Source organism: Scyliorhinus canicula, chromosome 31, assembly GCF_902713615.1.
Source record: "Scyliorhinus canicula chromosome 31, sScyCan1.1, whole genome shotgun sequence".
Taxonomy (NCBI): Eukaryota; Metazoa; Chordata; class Chondrichthyes; order Carcharhiniformes; family Scyliorhinidae; genus Scyliorhinus; species Scyliorhinus canicula.
In genome coordinates this window covers 11,387,739-11,395,269 of record NC_052176.1, presented here as the reverse complement: position 1 = coordinate 11,395,269, position 7,531 = coordinate 11,387,739, and the positions used below count along the sequence as shown (strand labels likewise).

The 7,531-nt window shown below is 45.4% G+C and overlaps 3 non-coding genes across 3 annotated transcripts; 1 reads left to right on the top strand and 2 right to left on the bottom strand.

Annotated features, from left to right (window-relative positions):
• Nucleotides 1–321: 321 nt before the first annotated feature.
• Nucleotides 322–404, bottom strand: trnal-cag. Its single transcript has one exon. It is a non-coding gene; the product is annotated as a tRNA-Leu (tRNA).
• Nucleotides 405–1,841: 1,437 nt separating this feature from the next.
• On the top strand, nt 1,842–1,931 carry trnar-ucg. Its single transcript is given in 2 exon segments — nt 1,842–1,878; nt 1,896–1,931. It is a non-coding gene; the product is annotated as a tRNA-Arg (tRNA).
• A 1,807-nt stretch (nt 1,932–3,738) lies between these two features.
• Nucleotides 3,739–3,828, bottom strand: trnap-ugg. Its single transcript is given in 2 exon segments — nt 3,739–3,774; nt 3,793–3,828. It is a non-coding gene; the product is annotated as a tRNA-Pro (tRNA).
• Nucleotides 3,829–7,531: the final 3,703 nt, after the last annotated feature.

The window sequence follows — 7,531 nt, the reverse complement described above, 5'->3', positions numbered from 1 at the left end:
GACCTTTCATTGCAATGACCTGTTTCTCTCTCCACAGAAGCTGCCAGATCAGCTGAATATTTCCAACATTTTCTTCCTTTGTTTCAGATTTGCAGTATTTTGCTTTTGGGCCAAAAGACAATGAGCTGCCTTTCCTGCTCTCAGGGTTATTGCAGGTCTCTCTGGCTGTGGCTGTCGCTGATTCGGCCAAACATTAACAGTCTAACATTAATTATCCAAGAGAATGGGCGGTGGGGTGATTCTGGAACTGCTGCAAGTCCGTATGGTGTATGTACTGCTGTTGGGGAGGCGGTTCCAGGTTTGGATGGTGCCAAAAGTCAATGTCAGAAGTGGGATTCGAACCCACGCCTCCAGAGGAGACTGCGACCTGAACGCAGCGCCTTAGACCGCTCGGCCATCCTGACGGGTATGTCGATGGATCTGAAACGTTAGGTGCAATTGAGCCGAATGGCCTCCTTCTGCACTGGTGAAAACGGCAGCATCAGGACAGAAGCTAAGGTCTCAGGCCACAGTAAGAATCCTATGTAGTGACACACAGAACATCAGAAATAAATTACATGTATACATTTATTGTGGTCTGGTGCCATCTGCTGGCTGAATGGGAGCCGTGTGACACGGACACTTTCATCCAGGAGCATTTTAAATTGGAGTACAATAACTTCAGCCAAGTAAGAATTTGTTACGAAACAATTTATCAAACTAATGCAAAGCACCAAAAGGACTCAGGTTGCTCCAGTGAGCGATAGTGGTATAGTGATGAGTATAGCTGTTTTCCAAGCAGTTGACTGGGGTTCAATTCCCGGCCATCGCAGTAATTGGAAAGTTTAGCGCCACTTCGATAGTTTCACACTGAGGAAGAGAAATAGTTTCCAACTCAGAAATTATGCACAATTAGGGCGGGACAGAAATAAGTAACTTTCTTATCATTTTTTAGCCCTCAACCCCCCAAGCCCTCAAACAAGAGCTAAAAATTACAGCATTATCACTTCCCCCTCATGAAGTGGACCAAACAAACAGAGACACAACAATGTCACAGACGAGGATGGGATTTGAAGCCACGTGTACCGAACACAATGGATTATTGTGCATCACCTTAACCACGTGGTACCTTTACTTCATGGCCCTTTAGTATCCCTCAATCTAACTTTGGGTATTGTTCGCAAAGGTGCTGATTTCCAGAATACTGCCAAAGTGTAAATAAAAGCAATCTATGAGATTCAGTGATCAGCGCTTGGACGCAACGGCAGCGCGTCTGACTCCAGATCAGAAGGTTGTGTTCAAATCACGTGAGGCTCACTGAGCTTTTCAGCAGCTGGTTCCAGGAATTTCTCTCTGTGTGGGGATGTTCCCGAAATGACTCCCTTCAAAAGCACGATGCAAATAATATTTTCCGCTCAGTTTATATTTTTCAGCAGTTTTATCAAATATCAGGAGTTTCAAACTCGCCCTGTTAAAGCGGAATGACAGTGAGTTTAGTAAAAACTGTTGACAAACATCAGCAATTTCTTTCTGCTCACTGTACACAGTTATAGTGATTTGCATTAAACAGCAGGAGCGGGAACCGCAGTCCGCAGTCTTCACCTTCACGGTGAGTCAGAATTTCAGTTTGGGGGTTTCAGAGAGAGCGGATGTTATTGTGGAAACTGAAGTCACTTTTCCTGTGAATGGAGCCGGTTAACGAGCCCTGGCCCCTCTGAGAGTCCCCGAGCCTCCGTGAATCTTCACGGCTCACACTGTAAAGGGCTTTTTCCAGTTTGGAAATGACCATTCCCGGCAGCTGGAGCTTTCCCTTGTATTTTCTGAGATCTGTGATAACCCTCAGCTGCCAGTCCTTATCCAGCGGCCGCGTGGCCTAATGGATAAGGCGTCTGACTTCGGTGAATCTCAGTGATGATATCAGAAGATTGCAGGTTCGAGTCCTGCCGCGGTCGTTTTATACATAAATCCGGTAGCTATCAAACTGTTCAGTACAATTCTGTGGAGGAATTTCTAATATGGTCAGGAAGATAAATGGAGTTATAGATGTTTGCAGCAGAGAATAGGGCCTTCAGTTTGCCAATTCCGCCCAGTTTCTATTACGAAACTAATCGCACAATTTTATTTCCTTTTGTTTTTAATCGGTGAGATGCTACAAACTGTACGGTGTGAGGATGTGGGGCAGACCGTGTTGGACGGAGAAGTGTATCAATTTCTTCACCCAGACAGTGGTCAGCCTCTGGAATTTGCTCCCACAGGAAGTGGTTGAGGCAAAACCATTGTATGTTTACACGAAACAGTAAAGAGAGCAGGTGGCGCAATATGGGGGTGGGGCTTGGGGGGGGGGGGGTGGGGGGGTGCGGGATCAGCCTATTGAGTTGGATTATTAGCCATGATCATAATGAATGGCAGAGCAAGATCTAAGTGGCCGAATGGTCTCCTCCTGCTCCTGTTGTCTATGTTTCTATGATTGGCGAGGAGCAACTTCAAGCCGGCGAGGCTGGAGGTGCTGCTGATCTTCACCAGAACAGACAGAGAGAGAATACAACACAATAAACACAGGGAGCAACAATGGGAAATAACAAATTCATTCGATTGGAATTTTCAATACCCTTTGGAATTGATAAAACCCAGAATGAAAAGGAAATTAAATTGGAATTCCGGCCATTTTAGCATCTGGGAGAGAAAGGAGAAACGGAGAGAACAATGTAGGAGGAAAAGAAAGGATGGAACTGCTCCCTTGTACTTGGGTCACTGCTGGTCCACAGTTTGTAGCATCTCACCGATTAAACACAAAAGGTAAATAAAACTCTATCATTCGTGGATTTAATCAGATTCGGCTTCATTTTGAACTATAAAGGCTAAAGTCTTTCTCACTCACTCAATATATTGAGATATTTGAGAATAAATTGACAAAAGAACAAAGAACAAAGAAAATTACAGCACAGGAACAGGCCCTTCGGCCCTCCAACCCCGGGCCGACCATGTTGCCCGACTGAACTACAATCTTCTACACTTCCTGGTTCCGGGATCATTGGGTCAATTTGGTTCATTTCTGGTATGTTGGCTTCGACTCGAACAGAACAATAGGCATCCGGGACCAGTCTTTATAAATGGAAGCATCGACCACAAGGGCAATGCCGCAATGGAGATTCTTCATAAAATCCTGAAAGAACAATAGAAAATGTTGGATAACTCGGCTGGTCTGGCAACATCTGTGGAGAGAGAAAAACAGTTCCAGTTCCAAACCCAGTATGACCCTGCTTCCCATTCGCTGTTTCCCTCTCCACAGCTGCTGCCAGCCTGTTGAGATTTTCCAGCATTTTCTGTTTTTATCACGGGACGACACGCCAGCTCTCGGCGACTGACATGGACACAGTAGGCGGAATGGATTCACCCTGGTCTGTAACCATTCTTTGAAACGAGAGTATAAGATCTGAGCAACGTGAAGTATCCAATTGGAGAGTTGTATCCTGGCGATTGGAATCTCTCTCCCCCGCTGCTTCCGGTGCTGCTTTCACAGACAAGTAGCCGAAGAAGCCCTCCAGTGGACAAACAGGAGGAAATTCATGCAGTTGAGGCGGAAGAGGATTCTGGAAGAGATCAACTGAGTCACCTCGACTGTACTGTGGGCAGCCGAAGAACAGGTGTCAAGGAGCGGTTAAGCCTCAAACACGTCCCTCCCTCCTTTTCCTCCAAACTGCCCCCGAGTTCAGTGATTGGCACCATATCGATCGCAGAGATGTTAAAAAATGCTTACCTGGGCTCGTCCGGGATTTGAACCCGGGACCTCTCGCATTTTCTCGCAGCAGAAGACCCAAAGCGAGAATCATACCCCTAGACCAACGAGCCAGATTGCGAAAAACATTTAAAAACCAGCCTGAAATCACTCCAGGAAGTTTATCTTCGGGGTAGGCACGCTGCAGCCTTCCGGTCTCAACATCGAATTGAACAACCCATTCTAATGCATCTCGACCCATTTGTTTGATCCCATTTCATTTCAACTGTCTCTTACCATTTCCTTCTTTTTTTATCTTTCTAATTTTATATTTACCCCCTCCCCCAATCTTATCCACCTTTCCTTACCCCTTCCCCTCTTTGCTTCCCCTCCTCCCATATCTCCATCTGTCACAGATCACAATCTGATGTTAGTGTCACTGCTGTTTGGTCTCTCACACCTTTTGTTCTCTCTGGGGACTGCCAGTAGCACTCTTTCCCCTTGGTTCAGGCGTTGGATTTGTAATCCAATGGGGTTTCCCCGCGCAGGTTCGAGCCCTGCTCGCAGTGACTGTGTTCAACTCCCCACTGACGCGAGAATTAATCAGAATCCAGGAAGGTTGTCAGTAAACGGTTTGAATTTATCGAGTTATTGGAAACTAAACGAAATATGAAGGTGAATAAAAATCTCAAACTAAAAGGAACAATCAATAAATTACAACGTTAATAATAAATACTAAGTTGCATTCCTGGTTGTGAGGAGGCTCTGAGATAAAGGGATCGAGAGAACGAGGTGACTGCAGTCTGACTCTTCCTCTGAAAACCAGTTAGTGCGCACTTGTAGAAAGTGGATGTGTCTGAGAACAGGAGAAAAGCAGATCATGGGTCTCGTATTGAGTTTATTGAGCCGGATTTAGAAAAGTGAAGCAAACTTCTAAGCATTCAGCGCCTGTCTGAGAACAGGTAAGGAATTACGGATGGCAATGAGACAGTGTTCTATGTTTCTGTTAAATCCAGAAAAATAAGAAAGTTCTGAGGGAATTCGCTGCAGCAAATCCATTCTTTAAGAGGTGTTGGTCTATTGTTTTCAGAGACACTGTCATAGTTTCTTAAATTATGTTTTGTGCTTGGTTTTGTTTTGCTCAGTAATTTGGGGAATCTATTTGGAGCGGGAGCAGTTCGTCAATATCTCTGCCTCCTGCTTGTTCAGCTCCCCGGGCAGCAGCAGCTCCATTCCTATCCAGATGTGGGGACACAAACGGCAAAGAACAAAGAAAAATACAGCACACGAACAAACCCTTCGGCCTTCCAAGCCTGTGCCGACCATGCTGCCCGTCTAAATTAAAATCTTCTACACTTCCTGGGTCCGTATCCCTCTATTCCCATCCTATTCATGTATTTGTCAAGATGCCCCTTAAATGTCACTATTGTCCCTGCTTCCACCACCTCCTCCGGCAGCGAGTTCCAGGCACCTACCACCCTCTGTGTAAAAAAAATTGCCTCGTACATCTCCTCTAAACATTGCCCCTGGCACCTTAAACCCCTAGTAATTGACCCCTCTACGCTGGGAAAAAGCCTCTGACTATCCATGACTCCTCTAACCTGGGAAAAAGCCTCTGACTATCCAAATTATCCAAATCCACATTATTATATCCCACGCAGGTTTGAACCTCGCTCGCTGCGGATCAGTTCCATAAACAAACCACTGACCAGACAAATGATCGGGGCTCCCTTTGCCTCTCATTGATGGTTTTCACCCAATTTCGCTGTTTGGGAATTGGAAGTAAAATGTCATCGCGTGTGATAATTTGCATATTTAAATGATTTACACTAAACATCTGAAACAATTCTTAATAAATGATAATTAATCAATATTAAGCAAGTGTCCTGAAACGATTGGAAGGAAGAGCCCATCCCTCCTTGACAGGAATGTTGGGAATGGACCGGAGTTAAACATTCCCAGACCATATCCAACATGTTTCTCCTCAGCATGAAAACTCCCCGCGGAAAGACTGAAACAGACACACATTTGATCACATCATGATTAACATCACTCACACCTTAACCATGAGGCCACTGATGATGCCATGATTAAACAGACAATATCTGCTGTGGTGTGTGAGTATTATTCCTGCCAATATCACATCTCCACTGACTGGAAAGGGTTATGGTTTATTATCACGGTGACGTCATTTGGTAAAGTTTGAATCACAATATCCAGTAATACCCCATAGAGGGGCAAGGAGGATATTTAACAATATCCAGCAATAAACCACAATGGAAATCGAGACCCCAGTTTCCCCTCTCGGACGGATGTGAACAATCCAACCAGACTAGTGACAAGAGAAGAGGAGATTTACACGGAGTCCTTCCTCCAGCTGCCTCTCTTCCTCCAGCTCCCTCCCTCTGTTCCTCGCTCACTCTCACGCATTGTGCCATCCTTCGTATTTCCCTCCCTTCCCCCCTCCCTGTCTCTTCCTACCCCATTCCCTCTCTCTAATGTCTTTCTCGTTCTCTGGGCTCTGAGCCTTGTCTCCAGGCTCGCACTGACTGCGGGCCACGGGAGTCTCAGGTCGGCCTGGGCTCTTTAACCGGCTCCATTCACAGGAAAGGTGACTTCAGTTGACACAATAGCATCCGCCAAACTGAAATTCAGACTCACAGTGAAGGTGAAGACTGCGGACTGTGGTTCCCGCTCCTGCTGTTTAATACAGATCACTATAACTGTGTACAGTGAGCAGAAATAAATTGCTGTTATATGTAAACATTTCTTACTGAACTCACTGTCATTCCGCTTGAACAGGACGGGTTTAAGTCTCCTGATATTTGAATCGATATAAAACTGTGCAAAGATATAAACCGAGTTGATAAATCTGAAATATCCTGAAAAGATTATTTTCATTATGCTTCGAGTCATTTCATTTCCACACAATGAACTTTCTCCAGATGTAAAATCGCGGAATCAGCTGTCGAAAAACTCAGTGAGCCTGACGTCATTTGAACAAGCAACTTTCTGATGTGACAAAGAGTCATTGGACTCGAAACTTGAGCTTTTTTCTCTCCCCACAGATACTGCCAGACCTGCTGAGATTTTCCATCATTTTCTCTTTCGTTTCAAGCAACCTTCTGATCTGGAGTCAGACGCGCTACCGCTGCTCAAGTGTTGGTCACTGAAGCTTTCTCCTCATAGATTTATTCATTATGAGTCAATGACTGGTACTACATGTGAGGGTGGAATTCAGTCAAACATTGGTACTGAATGTCAGTGTGGAAATCTTTCTGTATCTATCAATCACAATTACTGTTTGGGGAAATTGGGATGAATTCAGTATCGGTATCGGTGTGTTTTGGGCTGTTGGGGCACTCAACAGCTGATCAATGGTTTCCTGCTTGAACCAAGCACAGAATGCATTGAGTTGATCGGAGAGGGGAGAGCTGCTGTGGGAGATACTGTTCGGCGTCGCTTTGTAGCCCGTTATGTTGTTTAAGCCTTGCCACAAACGACGAGAGTCTGTCACGCTAGGCTGTATCTCTAGCTTGGTCTGATATTCTCTCTTGGCATCCCGGATGGCTTTACCAAGGTCGTACCGGGATTTATTGTATAGGTCAGGTCCGCCTGACTTGATCGCCTCAGACCTGACCTTCTGTAGGGAGTCAATCTCCTGATTCAGCCATGGTTTCTGGTTGGCGAACGTACGTACTGCTTTCTTTGGCACGCAGTCGTTAACACATTTGCTGATGAAGTCTGTGAGTGTGGTGGCATACTTATTTCAGTTACTCGCTGAGTTCTTAAATATGGGCCAGTCCACTGTCTCCAAGCAGTCACGTCGGAAATCTT